This window comes from Triturus cristatus, chromosome 6 (assembly GCF_964204655.1).
Source record: "Triturus cristatus chromosome 6, aTriCri1.1, whole genome shotgun sequence".
Taxonomy (NCBI): domain Eukaryota; kingdom Metazoa; phylum Chordata; class Amphibia; order Caudata; family Salamandridae; genus Triturus; species Triturus cristatus.
In genome coordinates, this window is record NC_140589.1 from 822,000,097 (window position 1) to 822,019,744 (window position 19,648).

General features: G+C 43.1%; 1 protein-coding gene across 2 annotated transcripts in view; it reads right to left on the reverse strand.

Moving 5' to 3' along the window:
* The window catches only part of NLRC4 (NLR family CARD domain containing 4), a 222,480-nt gene that overhangs the window by 104,199 nt on the left and 98,633 nt on the right, over positions 1–19,648 (reverse strand). The window lies entirely within an intron of this gene.

The following is a 19,648-nucleotide window of genomic DNA, read 5'->3' on the forward strand; positions in this document are numbered from 1 at the left end:
AGGTTTTTTATCTTTGAAATTATTTGCACAAACTATTGAGTAATTTTTACACTAGTTTGGAATCATAATTACCCTCCTTCTGCCATATATAATTAAACATGTATCTCACCTGTAGGATACAGCTCCAGACAACTCCGAGTGTCCCTTTGTTCCCACAACTGAAATTACCATGCGTGAGAATATGGGGCCCAATTTTAATGTGTTTTAAAATGCACCCATTAAGTCCACTGGCATTTTCCACCTGCTTTAAGCAGGTGGAAACAGTCAGTGGCAAAGGCCCCGGAATCATGAACTATGTGCAGTAAACAACTCAGTAATTCAGGGTCCTGAAAGTAATTCCCAATTTGGGGTCTTTAATTCATAATGTCTGTCTTCAAGGCCAGAGATACCATCTAGAATCATTAATTCTGAACCGAATGTCCCCACCCCTGAATTTTGGGCAACCTGTAATGAGGCCCTAATGGATAAGGTTTTGGGACATTGTAGATGATGGCTTGTCGCTCCTGCCACTGCTATGTATGGCAAAGAAGGTAACTGGAAGGATAAGCAATCAAGCTTGGGAGTGATGGTAAAAGGGATATGCAATGGGAAAGGAGAAAGTTATTTTGCCGATGATTGGGATGTGGTGAAGAAGACTAATGTCAAAAGATAACTGAAGAAAGTTTGTGCTGATAAAGGATGGGGAGAATCAACTAGCTAATTAGAGGCATAAAACTGGTACCCTTGGCTGGACTGATCATCAATCTGGCACAAGAGGGTTTGCTACTGAACAATATGGCTAATAGAAGTGACGAATGTAAAGGCCCTGGCGCAATAGTAGCTCAATTCATAAATGTGGAGGAAGGTATTATGGTGGTCAATTAAGGGGCTGATGTGGTTTCAGGGATTTAGAAGTAGGAGTAGCATGGCTGCTGAGATTTGGACCCGTTGTAATTTGTTTAAGAGGTACTAGACAAATCAGGTGAAAGTCCAACGTCAGCTGTAGCTTAAACTTTGTGTGGGAAACTTAGATAATAGAAAATACGTCTTAGGATTTTGAAGAATATTCAAAGAAAATTTGGCTAACGAATCTATTTGGAGTTCCAGTGTAAGGCCTGGGTCTAGGATAATTCCTATTTTTTTTATTTTGTCTGTTGATGAGGGTATATATATATATATATATGCCAGGTCTTTGGGCCAAGCTGGGATCTTGTGTTTGCAACCAGTTTCTACAATTAAGGTCTCTGTTTTAACCAATGTGAGCGTCCGGTGGTTCTAGCATCAAAGAAGTGATGCCCTTCAAGTTCTGGAACTTGAAGATGGTCTGTCGGTTATTTTAGTCATTCAAACATGACTGAAGGACTGAATTAATGCTGTAACAAGTAGATGAGACTTTTGATTCCCTGATGAGAGGTTTTGTGATGAGGGACCTCTAAAGATACTGGGCAAAAACAAGGGTGTCCGAGTCATCTCAGATTAGATGAAGTTGTTTCTGAAGGAATTTGCGGTTGACCATGTAGGTACAGTTGTGTGCAGTCCTTAGGATAAAGGGTTCGTGGAAATGGATAACTGTGTGATTAAAAGATAAATGAAATTGACATAGCTCAACCATATTTCATGGAGTTTAGCCTTAAAAATGGTCTGGTTGTGTATAACCGCTCTGCAAAATATGCTTGGGGTGGTTCCACTTGTGTTGTAAAAGGGGAAAGAGCCATGGTCTAAGGTCGTAGTAAAATGGTTAGTCATGTGCAAGCCAGTATTGGTGGCTCAAGAAGAGAGTATTGTGGAGGAAAGACAGGAGAAGTATTTTTTAAACATTTTTTTATTAGTGTTCATAAACATTCAGAACTAGCAGTACACTATCTTTTTCTTTATGATTCAGAATTAACACTGCAATCCAAATAGTATACAGACATGTAATTAGGGCTCATGTAACACTCAGGTTGTCGTAGCAGTTATCAATCAACCGAGTACCATTGGAAAAATATTTCATGACTGTAAGACAGCAGTCAGCTCTTGGATGAACAGTAATTGTTTAACCCCTTGCCTGCTCATGACGGAACCACTCCGTCATGAGCCACGGGCGCCGTGTGCTCATGACGGAGTGGTTCCGTCATGCTGCGGCCGTTGGCGGCCGCTCTGCCCACGCGGCAATGATTCCCCGCCTGTGCGGGCGAACAATGCAAGTGGGCGGAGTCGTGACGGAACCACTCCGTCATGAGCACAGTTCGCCCGTGACTCATGACGGAGTGGTTCCGTTACGAGCATGGCGGCGCCGCGCTGACCCCGAACCCCCCCAGCGCTGCGGCGGAATTCGTGCCGCGGCGAAGGGGTTAAAACTCAACTCCAATAACACGGAGGTGGTACTTTTCGGAAATGATCCCTCTTTTTGGTCCCCTAGTTGGTGGCCTGAAGATTTGGGCTGCTTACCCAAGCCGGTTGATAAATCTAAAAATCTGGGAGTACTCATAGCAGATACAGATAACAAGCTCTCCTTTTCTAGTAAGGTTAACATGCTAACGTCATCCGCGTTCTTCATTATCAGAAAGATTAAAAGGATCTTAGATTTTATCCATCCAAACTCCCAAAAAACTGTAATATCGGTCTTCGTTATGGCAGGCTAGGCTATTTCAATAGTCTATAATGGAAATCACAGCAACAAAATCTAAAACAACTGCAGGTACTACAAAGTACTGCAGCTAGAGTTCTCTCGCGTACACCCAAATGTACATCAGTGAGAAAGGTTATTCAAAAGCTGCACGGGCTCCCAGTGAAACATAGGATACAATTAAGGCACTCTGCATCGCCTATAAGGCACTACATAACCTGGGACCTTTCAACTTCACTCATATGTTTAGATTGTGTATTCCCAATAGGACACATAGATCTGCCAATTCTAAATCTTTGGTAGTACCCAGGTTTAAAAAAATAAATTGGGACGGAAGAGGTTTCTTCACAGGAACTATTGCGGCCTGGAATGAACTTCCTTTAGAGATCCGTTCTGCCCCCAACTTGCTGACCTTTAGAAAGGCCTTGAAAACCTGGCACTTCTGTAATTACATTATAGCGAAGTCCTTAAGAACCCACCAAGCCTAGAACAGAGAGCTAGGGCCAGGACACCTCAGGGTAACAGTGCGCTCTATAAATCCAGATAACATTAACATTAACACTATGGTTGGCACCCTTTGCTGTATTAGAGATCCTCAAAGATAGTTTGTTTTTGTGTGTCCGTTTTGTTATGACAATGAGATGTAAGACTGGTATGGTATATTTTACAAACAATATTCATTAACATTTACCTGGCATTTACTTGAGCTTCAATATTCAAAGTTTCCCCATTTTCTAAGCGTCTCTCTTCCAATGTCTCACAATCAGTGGCAGAGCAGGGCTCCTGTACTATCGAGATCGGAAATAATGGAGTTATGAATTCAATGTCTTCCACACCCACAAAGTTAATAAGGACAGCAGCCCTATCATCCACTATTGGACGAATCTGCAGGTTCCTTCGTTCCTCCACTCTGAGAGCTGACTCACAAGTCAGGAGAGTTTTAAGCAAGCATACAGCAAACAACAAATAGCGAAAGCATGGTGGGTGAGTTCAAGAGATTAATCTAATACAAACCACAAACTTATGTGGAATAAGGTGTGGCGCCGCGGCTAGGGCGACTGACGCCGGAATCTGGGGATCACGGTTCGATCCCCGGAAGCAGATTAGCCCAGCACCATGTGACTCTGGGCAATAGCTTGCTTAATCTTCCCGATGGCCCCCATCGCCTGGAGACCCTTACGGGTGATTGTTCGCGCTTTACAAATGTGTATTATTATTATTAAGTGTATTCCATTCGGTTTTTTTGAAGTAGAGGCTAAAGAAAACTGTAGTAGTTTGAAAGAATAGGGAGGTTTGGAGCTTGTGTGCAAAGCGTCTAAGGAACAGCATGATCTCAACAAAAGTTCACCTATGTCACAAGTTGGATGTAGAGGATTACCAGGATTTTCTGAAGGATCTAAAGATGTGCGGGCTACAGTAAATCAAGATCGAATGAAGGACATTCATTTTATGTATAATTCCAGTTTTAAGCATTGTATTTGTTTTGTTAGTAATCAGGGAAGGCTTGTTTTAGTGTACTGCTTGTACCCAGGATTTGTGAGGATGGAATTCAGTTCACATGTGGTGCAAGAGGGAAGAGACACAGAACCAGAATGTGGTGGATTGGTCTGTCAGTCGGTGGAGTTTGAGAGTTACTGTCAAGGACTGGACACTGACACAGTCTGCTGAACCCCTTCTCGATTATCTGAGAAAATAGTGACTACTCCCAGCAGCCACATTGACACCCTGCACAGAACATTATATGTGAAAGATGTCAGATGTCTTCTTAAGATGGGCCCAGTTAGGAGAAGACCAAACCCAAAGGCAATCTTGTAGATCATGATTGAAGGATAAGATCAACTCTGAAGTACTCTGCAAGGCACCAAACTCCCCCTGAAATCTGGGTGGAGAAAGAAACAGGCATAAACTCAGAAGGAGAATGTAGAAGAAGCCAAGAAGCCAAAAAAATCAGGGTAAGAAAATTGTTGCAAGGGGTGAAAAAAGTGGCAAACAAACCACAGGGACCTATGGGATTGTCACCCATCTTCCTCTTGTGACTGCTTTCTTTACATATGCTTCAAAGAAGAACTGACATCACAGAAAAAAGTTAGGTATCGGGTGCAGAACCTCAGATAACACCGTATGGTCCTATGGACAGACCACTATCTTGGAATGGGCTGTTCTTAAAATTTACATTAACGGTGAGAAACATCGCCTGAGTGGGGGCATCTGTCTTAATACAACCAATTCGGGCAACCCTGTTGGTTTCCTTAAAGGACTCTCACCCACTGACGTTTTATTTGAGTGATATGCATCACTGAGTCCTCGCCATAGATACAAAAGTTATCTGGGCGGGCTCAACCTTGTTCATAAAGTTTACCATGCCACTTCCCTGGAATTCAAGTGAAGAAGAAGCCCAAGTTTGACATCCTTTGTGCTGCTCTAAACTCTACCGTCTGACCACAAACCACCATAGTCCTCACTCCAAGCAATTAATAGAACATGCGCTGGGTGACTGCACACACAGAAATGCCAGAACAATACAGGCTCTTATGCCCAACCATTAGCTGCGCACTGCATTTACTAATGCGCTGTTGAGCAGTGTGGAGCGCTCCTCCTCCCTCTGAAAGAATGAAGTTTCTGGTAAGTTCTTGGTACTACTTTTAACACAGATCTTGGCAAAGGTGTAACAGTTAAATTTTCTGCCTCTGGCATCTGTCTATCTTTTCATAATCTTTAGTAGTACAGAATCCTCACAGATCTTGATCACAGCATTATTTTTTCATAAAATATTTCATACTATAATACAAACTTAAATGCATGCATAAGTTACATAAAATAAAATATAAAACTTAATAAAAAATATACATTTAACAACCCATGCTATATATGGTGAAATTGCTAAACAAAGACATGGAAAACAAATTAGAAACATCAGCTACAAACAGTCATACTCATAAAATTCTTTAGGGTCTTGGTTCTCCTTGCAAATATGTGGACCCTTTCCATGCTCATGTTCTGGACATATTCTTTCATTATCACTCTGATAAACATAAACATAACCCTCTTCATGAATGCCTGATGAACTGCAAGCATCCGCAGTACCTGCTTAAAGAGCCAACACCTGTTGGTCTTCCATACTAATCTGGTCAAACAAACACCCCTCGCCTCTGTACTCCATCATCCAACCATCACTAACATACACTATTTCAAGCATTCACAATTCTCTTTGGCTCTCTAAACGTGTCCTCTTTTAGAAGGCTTTCTTCCTAGCTTAACACACACCCAATGCTCAGCCGTCAGTTCAACTACTATTACCCCATTCTTAACATCACAGTAAGTCTTGTACTTTCTTTTGCAAATCTTCAGTACGTTGTAGAAAGCTGGCTCTGTATATACTATATAAAAATGAGATATAGTGTGCACAGAGTCCAGTGAAACCCCAAAGGTAGGCAGAGGTAAAAGTAGATAGCACCTTACTCTCGGTTTGTGGTAGTGTGGGTGAGCAGTAAGGCTTTATCAGAAGGTAGTGTTCAGCATATGTTGTACACACTCAATCAGCAAATGACGTCACACATTCAAAGACTGAACTCAGATCAATTTGTTTGTATCAAAAATATTACTAGTTATTTTATTTCTAGAACCAAGCCAGGCTTGGTGCAGGTAAGTGAAATAAATGCTTTGTAAAATCTTATGCTATGTTTTACAATTGATTACAGGTTCAAATGCAGTTGACTGAATTACAGGTAAGTCAATGTTTTGAAATTACTGTTCAGTTACTTTTCAGATTACTTTGTAAATTACTTATTGGATTACTTTTCATATTACTTTTGCTAATCAGTGTGATATGTGTAGATATTACACTGAGACATTTCCTAGACAAGGGATAAGTAAATCACTTTCAATACATTTGCAATTTTATCAATGTTCCATGCAAACCAACTCCACACAGAACAATTTTCAAGGAAAAACTGTGAATGTATTGCTAAGGAGAGAAATTAAGTTATCGGTTAACAGGTAAGTACACATTTTTGGGAGTTGGCATTCTGGGGTTAGAACCAGGGTTCCCCCAGGGTCAAGGATGCACCCTTGTAACACCCTCAGCGGGCCTAGGGCAGCTGGATGCAGAGTGCTGAGGCCCAATTGTATCCAATGGGGGATAGGAGGCCTACAGTTGGTGGCTGCTCACGAGCAGGCCACAGGGTTGTGGGAGCAAAGCTCCTGGTGTTAGGCTCAGTGCAAAGGGGGATACGAGTTTGCACCCAAAGTACAACCGCAGCGGTGCAGGGGCGGCTGGGTGCAGGGTGCTGTTTTGGTGACGGGTGCACTGTTGTTTCCAATGGGGATTCTCTGGTTGCAACAAAGACTGCAGGCTCGGGGACGGAGATCTTCTGGAGGTGACCAACGGTTGGAGAGGAAAGTTGGGATGCTTAGGGATGCTGGGACACCGTCGGTTGGGCCACCCAAGGCCATGGGACGTCGGGTACAGGGGTGTCTTTAGGCGTCGGGTTTTCTTACCAGCTCCAGTCGCGGTCAGGAGGATCCTCGAGAAAGAGGCTGCAGGCTTCCCTTGGAGATGCAAATCAGGTCATAGATCACCAGATCTCAGGTCAGGATCGCCAGGGAGACCTCCTCGTGGTGTTGGACCACTGGAATTTGGGCCGTGGGCGTCGGGTGCAGAGTGATGCAGACTTTCGGATTTGGCCGGAGCCAGAGTCTGTGGGTAAACAAATGCGGTGCTCACGATAGACAAAGTCTTTAGGATGGAAGGCAGGGCAGGTCCATTGGGTTCTTGAGGCTGCTGGCTGCAGGACACACTGGGATTTTGCTGTTTCAGGTTCAAGGTGGGGACAGGCCGGTAGGGCTGGGGCCAAGTCAGTGGGCGTCCACCTCTTCTTAGTTTTGGCACGGGTCTTCGGTCCTTCTTCTTCTCTTCTTCTTGGTCGGTTCTCGTCTGAGGAGGCATGGTTCAGGGTTGCCCCTTGCAAGAAGCTGGCCTGGTATATGATGTCTAGTAATGTAAGTGGGCACCTTGCACCAGTCCAAACAGCCCTTATGGTGATTTAAGAGGTCTCAGACAACCTCAGAAAGTTCTCCAAGTGGTAGCTGTGGACAGCAGCCTTCAGGCTTAGTCTTGAAGGAGTGTAAAGCAGCTTGTTTTACCAGAATGCAATCTTATAGTATAGATTAAATGAAAAAGAACCACACAAAGTATTTATAAAAATATTTATTTATTATCTAACACTCTCTAGTACGTTACAGTATCTCCTACACGGAGATAGACATAAAGCACACAATACCTTAGCAAAAAGAAATCACAGTAAATAGCACTTATACACAGTGGGCTCCAGGGGGAACCAAACCATATACTAAGAAAGTGGCATAAGAACCACGACTCGAGTCAGGACAATGTCGAGAGAACGTAGAATTGCTGAGGACCCACAGAACCACCCACGGTAAGTAAATAGGGACCACACGGAGGGCGTGTGCAGTGTGTGAACACCACTGCGTGCTCCGTACAAGTCCATGTGCAAGTCGCGGTTGGAATTTTAAAGATTAGGGACTGTCCGAATGGGACCCTGAAGAAACCCCATGGAAGACAGAAGGTTGGAGAGCCACCCCACCCATGGATACCGTAGTACCCAAGTTACCTAACCCAGGGAAGCTGGGTGCATAGTTATGAAGTGGCGTCGGAAACCGAAGTCGAACCCAATGGAGGACTTCAGGAAAGTGCCGCTGTTGGAAGAGGAGTGTCCGGAGGAATCCAAACGTGGATTCTTGAAGAGGAGCTGAAAGCAGAGGGCACAGAGTCTATGTCACTCAGGAGTGACCAGGAGACTTGGAAGACGGATGCCCTCCGATGTAGGGTGTTTCAGGAAAGATGACGGTGACGTTGACTCTGCAGCTGCGAGGACCAGGCGACGCGGAGGATGACTAGGACCCGGACATGAGCTGGCCCCTAAAGGATGTCGAGTGCTGAGGGGTCGGTGTCCAGCAGGAGCACCAACAAGCCTTGGCAAATGCAACTGACGCAGGAAGTCAAGAAGGTGCATGGTTGGGACCAGCAAGGTCCAGGAGACTCGCCAGAAGCAGGGTAGTCAGGGCAGGCCACGAGCAATCAGGGGAGCCCAAGGAAAACAAAGGTGACCCTCAAATGGACCCACAGGCCAAAGGCACAGGATTCGCGAAAGGACTTCAAGCAGCTCACCAAAAGAAGCAGGCCACGATGCACACGATGTGGTGTGGCCAAAGATTTTGTTCACTGGAGGTGCTCGAGGTTGGGGCTACTTAGAGCCCGAAGATCTTCTTGCAAAGATGTCAACAAGCCTTTGAAACTGCAAAGGGACGCAGTACCCAGTGGTTCGGTTATTGCAACCCCCACAAGGACTACTGGCCTCAAACTTGGTGGGACGGGTAGAGCAGGCCTCGGGAGCTGAGGAAAACTACCACCTGTGTTGCATAGCCCACGGAGTACGGAGGAGTTTGGGATCTGCAGACCGGTCGTTTTCGTTGCGGTACCTGCAAATGCAGGGGAGTGACTCCTTCACTTTCAGGGAGATTACTTTGGTTCTTCTTGATGCTTCAGAGGCCTTGGGAGATTCCTGTATGATGCACAGGCACAGACGATGCAGCAGACTGTACGGGAGACAAATTCCGGCCGAAATGAAGTCTAGCGAATCCAGAGTGCCCAGACGGTAGAAGTGCAGTGGTTTCAGTTCTGAATCTTATCCCACGACGAATCTACGCAGCTGCACCCAAGTAAGCCCTGAAGTACCCTAAGGAAAGGGTTGGGAAGACTCAGGGGACCCTCCCAGGGGAAGGTCTGGACAGGGGGGAGGTTACTCCCATGTCCTTTGTCCAGTTTTGCGCCAGAGCGGGAGCCAACGGCTCCCAGGACTGGTTTGAACTGGACTATGCACAGAGACATCAAATGTGCCCTCATGCAGACTTTCAGGCACTGGCAAGAGCACCCACACAGCCCTAATACACTAAATCCTCTATGGGAGGTGGTCATGCCTCTCTGTGACAGGATGCCTATTGTTCTGCCTTCCCCTGCTCAAGCTTGGCTCAGCAGTAAGAGGGCAGAAATATGTCTCTGGTCGGAAACAACCATTTTGTGCTGTCTGGGACTAGAAAGCTGGTACCGGGAATACTGAGAGCCTAACGGAGGGCTCTCCCGGTGCTTGGAATCAAACCTCCCACACCGTTTACTGTGTGGGGGTATGATTCCAACAGGTTTGATACTAAACATGATTGGATTAGTTGCAGCCGTTTTCGAAATGTTTATCGCACAATTACGAGATGCCCCTCTATATAGTATATGGCTGCTTCACTGACAACCTGGGAAATGGACTCTGTAGGCTGCAGGGGTGTCCTGCTCATGCAGGGGCACCCCATCACTTAGAACCAAGGACAATGCCCTAAGGATTGTAAAGGCCTGCTATAGGGGTGACTTATAGGTTTTAAGTGCAGTGACTCTTAGATATAGTAAACATATATCTTTAGTACGTGGTGCCTGCACCAACTTACACAGGATGCAATGGAAGGACTGTAGTTTCATTTTGAATGGCCTCTCATGGGTGGCATAATGCATGCTTCAGCCCATGGGAGACCTCTGGGGTCCCTATGCCCTGGGTACATGGGTATCATATATCAGGGACTGACAAGGCTACCCCAGTATCCAATCTGGGATGTACCTAGGTACTGAACACAAAAGTTTAGGGAGAAAGCAGAGGCAGGGGTCCTGATTAGCAGGATCCCAGTCAGACTAGTCAAAAACAGCATCACATTAAGCAAAAAGTGTGAGTAACCATACGAAGCAGATCCTACTTTCCTACACCCCTAAATACTAGATTTAGGTGTGTTACAGGTAGGTAAAAGGTTGGGACCAATAGGTCTCTTCCTTGGGGTGTGTACACCCCCTTTTATGCTACCCTCCAGTTGGAGGGGGGCCTATCCTTCACTCTGGTTGGCTGGGTCCCCCGTCTGCAAGATGGCAGGGACTGAGAGTTGTGCTTCTCCTCGCCTCCCCAACCTGAGGGGTGGGGTTGGCACACCTCCCTTCCTCATTTGGTTTTCCCACCAATTCTCCCGCCCAAAGTGGGGGTCAGAACCGGTGGGGGCCTGTTGCTGGAAGCAGCCTTTGAAGCTTCCCATTTGTGGACCCTGCCCATCCTGGGGGAGGAGGCTTGACACCTCATCCCAGAATGTGTTTCAGACCCCCGAGAGCAGCAGGCTCTTGAGCCAGGGGTCCAGAAACATGTCTGCTGGTGGTGGCAGCTGGTGAGCAGTCACTCAGCCTGAACACTAGTGTTAGGTCGTCTTTCAGGGGGCATCTTTAAGATGCCCTCTGTGTGCATTTGTTCTTAAATCCCACACTGGCATCAGTGTGGGTTTAATGTGCAGAGAAGTTTGATACCAAACTTCCCAGTTTTCAGTAAAGCTATTATGGTACTGTGGAGTTCGTAATGACAAACTCCCAGCACCATATACTCTTAATGGCATTACGGCACTCACAACGTCTAATAATTGGCTTAGATACTGTAGGGGTACAGGGCTCATGCACCTGTACCCTCACCACTGGTATAGTGCACCCAGCTAGAGGGGTGGCTGACCTATGCCAGGGCAGTGGGTTATACGCATGGCACACAGGGATGTGTACCACGTCGACTCTTCACTTTGTTCTGTACCAAAACATACAGCCTGCAAAGGCAGTGTGTGTGTGTAAAGGTACAGGGCCTCTAAGGGTGACACAATACATGCTGCTGCCCTTAGAGTCCTTCCCTGGCCACAGTGCCCTTGGTACCTGTGGCACCATTTACAAAGGACTGACCTGTGGCCAAAGAGTGCCAACTGGGGTTTGCCTTAATGCAGTTTTAGGGGAAAAACATAGGCCCTGGGTACCTGTTTGGCAGGAACTCAGGGCACACTCAGTCAAAGTACATCAGCAGTTTAGCAAAAAGTGGGTGCAACCATGCAAAAAAGAGCACTTTCTTACATATATCTCATCACAGCTTAGGGATAAAACTGAATGACTTTAGTTCGTTGCATCCATCCTGGATTGCTTTTTGAGTATCCTATGTGTCCCCTTATAATTTTGATTCTCCTACCATCAAAAGCATCTTCTCACTTTAAACAACCAAATTTTCTTACCGCAATTTGATAACTGTAATATTCCTGTGACTTTACGAACAAAATCTGTCAAAAGCTCTTTTTCCCCCAGGATGATACAATGAGTTAGGCCGACACCTTATACCAAAGCATTCCAAATAGTGCAGCCTTTCCCTTGACTTAAACTGAGCATTATTATCAGTCAAAATGGACACAAGCAACCCTTCTCTTAAGAATAATCCATCAATTAATTCTATCACATTGTTGGTATCAACCTTCTCAACAATCTTCAATTCTACACACTTGAAAAATAAATCCACCAAGACTAATATATATTTGTATGTCCCATCCTCCCACATCACTGGAACCATAATGTCTACACCTGTTTCTCTCACGTCATAGTGATCCTCTCTAAAGGGCAAAGAGGTGCTCTCAAAGTCTCCAACATCTAATTCTCTCTCGCCTAACACAAGTCTCTCAGTCTCTAGATCAATTCTTGGCCACCAATACATTAAACTCAAAGGTGAAACAACTATCACCTCTTAACCGCTATTGTCCCTCATCACTGAGTTACCATTGCCCTTGCACTTAAATCAATTCCCCACTTTCTTTCACTTCATCTCATCACATTCACCCACACTGTTCTTGTCCTCTTTCAATATTGCCCGCTAATTCTCCTTCCCATCCACAACATGGGGTTTGTTATACGCATTCCACTTATCCCCATCGTTCTCTTTCATGAGAATTGGCATCCTACTTAAAAAGTAAGCAGTTACATGTTTTGCCCCAGGTACACACTTCACATCAAATATAAAATCTTCTATGCTAAAAGCAGTCCTGGATGAACTCTAAGCTCTCTACGACCAATAATTTTGTTAAAGATTTGTAATCACTTTTAAGAGTGACGTTTTTCCCCACATATACTTGTGGAAATGCTTCAAAGTCCACACAGCGGATATGATCCTCATTCAGTCCCTGAGTATTTCACCTCATTATGCGATAATGATCATGAGGCAAAAGTGATCACAACTTGTTTTCCTGAGCATTCCACTTAAGTCAGGACTGCACCTGGGCCTTCACCACTAGTGTTCATGGTTATTATTGTGTCAGCCTTGATGTTGCACCCTTGCAGACATGGAGTTTTACAAATTGCATTCTTGATATAGTCAAATGATGCTCGACAGTTCCTGTTCCACTGAAGCTTAAGACTTATTTTTCAATAACTGTCCCCTGGTGAGTTTTCTCAGAAAAACTGACAAACTTTGCATAAAATTTAGCTGGGGATTTTCTTATGGCTTCAACTAATTTCTCTTTAGGCCCGACCCCTCTACAACTGACTTCATGCCCCCAAATAGGTACCTTCATGCCCAGCAAACCAGAATTTGCTAATCTCTATAGCTAAATCCCTGTCCTAAAACTTTCCAGCACCTTACATAATAACCCATTGTGTTTTGTCCTATCCCTGCCCATTACTAGTATGTCATATTGGAATCAGATCATTTCAGGTATATCTTCAAACAGCTCCACCATACGTCTTTGGAAAACAGCAGCAGTGAATGCCAATCTAGGCCAATTCTAGGTCAGAGGGAATCAGTACATCACCAGATCTGTTTCTACTGTGTCACACTCGGCTGTTTTAGAAACATCAGTCTCTTGAGAGAGCACAGTGAATAACACATTCCATTAAAGAGGAAGAAGTGGTAGGGTTTAAGATGCAAAATGTAACACACAACTGACTACCCATTTATTATAAGGCTCTTCCCAGTAACTGCCTAGTTTTCTAAGAATAAAATTTACTTGGTTGGAGGCCAACACCTGACTGTGGGCTTTGTGAGAAACAAATCTTATGCAAATGGCTGTGTATTATGCTCTTCACTGCCTTTTAAAAAGAGGCATAACTGACCTAATGTTAGTTGACATTTGGAGAGTCAAGCACTTGGTGAAGAGAAACTATCATCCATTTACAGAGTCCATAAAAGGTACACTGACCAGACTGATTCTTGATTAGCACTGGAATGAAGTAGAGTATCTGAACAATAAAAGTGGGTGAAACTTTTCTTTAAATTCATGCACCTGTCGTTGAGACCATAACTCTCAAATTAGACATTACAAGGGGAATTTAAACTTAAGGAAATAGTTGTTAGTAAATACAAGACAACAGGGGGTTTAAAGTAATGCAGTATGCAATGGTGCCTCCTCGTGTGTATGGAGCAATATTATAATTCAAACGGTGCCACAGGTGGGGGATAACCCTGAACCCCCAAAGACCGAAGTATAAGAAACTATGATACAGGTGGCCTGTGCACACGTAATCTGTGTCAACAGTATGATTACTGCAAGTAACAAGTAAACTCAACAATCACAGTAGTCAGATTGGAAGGAGAAATTCTCTTCGCCGGTTGTACTTCCGTCCCGGCTGTCGGGGTGAGCCCATCCAATGAAGGATATCCACTAATAATATGGTGGGTACCAAAACAGGAGCACTTGCGTGCTAGTCGAACGCGACGGAAGCGAGTACGCTTGTGAGTCGATGCTTGCGGGAAAACCGGTTTTCCCGCAAGCATCGGCTCCCAAGCGTACTCGCTTTCCAGGCCATATGTCCAATAGACCTGAAGAAGTCGTGGGTTCACACCCTGACGAAACACGTGTTGGCTGGGCATCTGATCCCCAATTAAACCACAAAGAAAGAAAACGCCAATCCGACTACTGTGATTGTTGTGCTTACTTGTCACTTGCAGTAATCATACTGTTGACACAGATTACGTGTGCACAGGCCACCTGTATCATAGTTGTTAGTGAACCAAGATTTTAAAATAACATATCTGAGGTAATTCAGAAATTTTGTACGGAAAATGTACCTGGGGAGGCCCCTTTTCCACAGTTTGGGAACTACTAAACGCAATAATAAGGGTTAAAGTGATCAAGCCCACTTAAGCACCGCAAATGGTCTACAGCTTGAGAAGGCAGGAACTTAAGCACTGATCTGTGGTATTGAAATGAGGTGCAAGACCACTAGCACATGTAAATTATACAAGACACTGAATAATACAGGGTGACATACAAATCTCCAATTACTAAAACACAGCCCCAAGGTTGCTTTATATAACCCATTAAAATAGGGAAACCGGCAATACATTATTAGTCTGTAAAATATGAACTACGAAACAGATGAGATAAATAACTAAAGTAGAGCTCAATAGGATCCCTTCCTCAGACCTTCACATAGTGCAGGCTTTCACTGAACATTTCAGTTCATTGCTTTCAAGTAGTCCTTAACATTCAAATCTACAAAAGTGACATAAAAATGAAATGCATTTACTATTTTTGATAAGTTTCTTAGGATATTGAACCTTCCTAGCTTTATAGAGGAGGTGCAGCTGGCTATAATCCCCTTACCGACAAAGAAGGCCCTTGGCATGTTGATTCTTCTATGAGATTCTACAAGGTCATCACTTCTAGCATCTACCTGTTAAACGTATTTATTCTTTACTACAGAGAACTGTGACTGATTAAATGACAGACTCCTTTTTTACCATCATATCAAACCAGGCATGAGACCCGACTGTTCATCACCCTCCTTACACACACAACAGTAAGATTTAAAAGAAAGTACTAACTATGCAACTCACAAAATTATTTCGTAGTCTGATCATTCTTGCCCAACTATGTTTCAGAAAAACTAGACAGGCAAGCAATGATTTTGAGATGGTTTTGATTCCTACTGACGTTGCTTCTGGAAATGATTGTCCAATGATAGATTCTACTAGCCTCAAATGATAAGGAGGCACTTGGCTGAGTAGACTATCGATACCTATTAAAGGTGCTAGTGACCGCAGCCCTGGGTCAAAGATCTGAAATATTTATGCTGCACAATTATGTGGACCGACAGACCAAAATTTGCCTAAGCACTGTATCCACTTAATCTGTTATACAAAATAATGGAACACCACACGTTATCTTTGCCCTCGCTATGGAATCATTGCTAAATAAAATGTAACTATATAAAATATATTACAAATTGGGACATAACAGGTTTAATAACTGTCTATCACTAGTACTAATAAAAGGATTGGTGATAGTAAAAGGCCTTATTTGGGAATGCCTGGCAACTACACAAATCCTTACCCTGCATTAAATTAAATGTATTTTAACTGAATAGGTTTTCAAGGCTTGACCCAGTGTAACCATGTCCTTAATTTAAATCCTCTTAAATTATTTTAAAATGAAATATTTCATGAAATCACGTTAAATGTAAAGGAAGCACCATGTTTAAACCTTGACCTAACCCTATTGCTAAATCTAGTCCAGACAAGAATTAAAACTGTGTATCAAATCATTTTTTTAAACTTATTTTGATTAGTGAAAATGATCTGGCTGTATATGTAACCCTAAACAAATCCTAAATAAAATGAACTTTAACTACATTATATTTCACTAAAAAGTTACCCAACCATGAATAATATAAAATCAATATTGATAAATTACATCCACCTACCTCCAATACTAATCCTAACCTATAAGTGTAAATATATTAAATTAAAAAATGTTAACCTATCCCCAAAGCTAATCCTAATTCAATCCTTAAATTAAATTTAAATAAATTAGGTGACCTTCAAATAGCCTTGATTCGAATATGATCAGTTTTGTGTGCTGTTTATAGTATTTTTGATACAAAAAAAGATGGGGGCAATATTTGTTATGTTCGATTTGCCTCAAAACTAAGGAATTCATTTCAACTAAGTACAGAGTCAGAGTCTTTTAGCGCTACATTTTACTAAAGTGAAATATAATACATTTGATTGGGCTGCATCAGCAATCTGAAAAAGGGAACTTTCAGTAACTTAATGCAAGACCTGAAAAAACAACAGACAGTTCCTTGTGTTGCATAAGACTTGAGCATAGGCTTCATGGACTAATCACAGATGTTGCATAACTAGCAAGGGTGCTTATTTGCTTGTAAGGTAAAATGCTTGCACTTTCTATTGGTCAATACACATACTTGTCTCTTTAAAATATTTGAGAGATAGTGTCTTAAGCTTGGGTGAGCAATCTCTACTTCCAAACCGTTTCTAAAAATTATTATTTACAAATGTTTGTTTGCATTACTTCCTGTGCACGTAAAAGCAAATACCACCAGGCATCTGATAGCATTTTAGAATGAATAGAGGTAGTGTTTTTATAGAGAATATTAATGTTTTTTTAAGTATACTAATCTGATGTAATAGGAGGATTTAATGTGAGGTATTTGTGAGGAAAACTAAAACTTAGTATTAAAACGGTATGAAACTTAAGCTTTAAAGAGTCAGTCTAATGTTAGATTGCAAGGAGACTGTAATGCCCTACAAACTTATGTGGGACTTTTTTTTAAATAAAATTGTGCCCCAGGGAGGAGAAATCTAATGTGTGGGCAGCGACCTGCCTCAGATCGCCAATATCCAAGTTTCATGACCATACGATTGCCAGCCCACTCGCTTAATGGCATTGTGATGTGGTTCTTGTTTTAAAAAGAATTATTAAAAAGTCTACTAAAAACATATATAAGGTGGCAGAGGGACTGGGCCGGGCTACTGACACATCAAAAACCTTGCCCTTTGTTTACCTGCAGAAGGATGGAAAGAAACTGTATGAGAACCACAGAGGATGGATCACGAGCAGACTTTCCCCTACAGCCTGCATTATTAGATGATTGGTATCTAGAGAAACTAGGACTGGAGTTACCAATAACAGGTAGTATTTCTTGCCCCTCATGCCCTCCATTACTGACTACTATGGGGTCTGAATCGGGGAAATCAAGCGGATCCTGGAATTACCTGGACCATTACCGCATGTGGTCCTCCAACTTCAGAACTTGTGCCCGTTTTAAAACTGGCTATCGGGAGGGACAAGTATGCTGCCAAATATGCATGAATGCTTGAGTGAAGCAAATTCAATAGATACAAAACATGCTTTCAAGAAAACGAAAGAGCGTGAAGTCTTTCGATGTAACTCTCAGACTTTGGTTCCACGCAGGCATCGATTTTCTTCACTGTGAAAGCTGCCATCTTATACCCACAGACTAATTCATGGACCAAACAAGTCCAAATAATGGCGAAGGTGCCAGCATGTTTCAAGAATAAAGAACTACACAGAGAACAAGCATCTGAAGTAAGTTTTCAGTTCATATTTCCAACTCAGTACAACTTACTACTCATGCCAGTGTTTTAAACAAGCATTGGCAAATCCAAAAGGCCTTGCCTATGTGACAACTATTGGCTTTGTCAATGTTTTTTAGCCATGTAGTACTGCCACCCACCTACAGTGCAGCACTGCTGGAAGTGTAAAGAAATGCTATTACGCAGTCAACGCTGTCCGCGTCATAGCGCTTTTCTTTTTTTTACTTTAAACCATGCTGCACAGCAGCCACGCAGCCGCACAACATGGCTTCAAAGACATTGTAAAAAAAATTAGTAGAACTATTGGTTTTGTCAAAGTGTTCTTTGCCATGTTGTTCAGCTGCGTGGTTGCTGTGCACAATGGTTGACAGTATAAAAAAAAATACTTAAAGCAGCCTGCGTTTCCCGAGTCTTGGCACTTTTTGTTCACTTTTAGCCATGCTGCACGGCAGCTGCTGTATAACATGGCTAAAAACACACACTAACAAGCCAGTAGAATTTGATCTGGCGAGGCCTATTGGCTTTGCCAATTTTGACTGCTTAGGGTTGTAAGGGGGCCTGTACTCGGGACAAGAGCGTAAAGCACACCAGCAGAGAGTGCAAAGATGGAATCTGTAAAACGTGTTCTGGCTGATTCTCCAGCGTGAATTATTGGCGGGAAAAGCAAACTTCTATGATAATGGATGACTGGTGCTACCATGATTGTGGTGTTCACATGAGACATTGAAAAAAATTTACCATACTCCTACATTGTACAATAATGTATGAATTTAAGCATACATTTTCAGATATGGTATAATAGTATTGTTTATTTACTTTGTGCAATTTTTACTAAAAACCTGTTAGCAAGATTGACGATATCATTTTATTCTACGAAGGAGTGTACGAGTGTACGTTTCACTTTAGAAATTGTTTATATGATTTGTTTAGACTGAAATAACCAATTTTTACAGCACAAAATGGTAGTACCTACCTACCTACATTAGACATGAACAAATCAGGACCAGGGAAAATTATGTAAGAAAGGTGAACTCCCTCTTTCAAAATAATAACAATACATAAAATTCTAGGAACTTTCAGCACATCGAGGCAGGATTGATTTGTGGAGCATGGGTGTGCCATGAGCACCGATGCAGGCAGTATACTGGAGAAAGAGTGAAAGGGAGGGGGAAGAAGGCTGTGGCGCTACAGACAGGGCTGCTTACTTCGGAACTGGGGTGCTAGGTGTTAGTCTCGGCGTCGGCTCAAACTCCTGTGATCCTGGGCAAATCACTTAGGGCCTCATGTAGGTAGCCAAATACCGGTCGGTAACGGCCGATTTTCGGTAAATATGCCGTTACCGACCGGTAGTCAGACAAGTGAGATGTAGGAGTCCAAAAACCACCTTTCGGTAAATATGAGGCGGTAAATACCGAATCATATTTACCGAATTCTAAAATACCGAATCAGATTTACCGAATACATACTTAACGAATCGGTAAATATGAAGTGGTAAATATGAAGTGGTAAAAATTAAAATGACATGTAGGAGCACTCGGTAATTAAGAAATCCAAGAAAATCGGTAAATAAGAGTCGGTAATTAACACGGATTGAAAGCAGGTGGTAACCATCAACAGTGCATATTAGCAATCCAAAAATGCAACAGCGTGGACAACATGGCCGCTATGTATGTCATTGCAAGGCGCATACGTCTACAGGCAGCAGGACTGAGGGTTTGGCGACGGGAGGAACGCATCTACAGACAGCGCATCACACTATTCCAGCTGACTGATGCAGAGATACATGAGAGGTACAGGCTACACCCCGAAACCATCATGG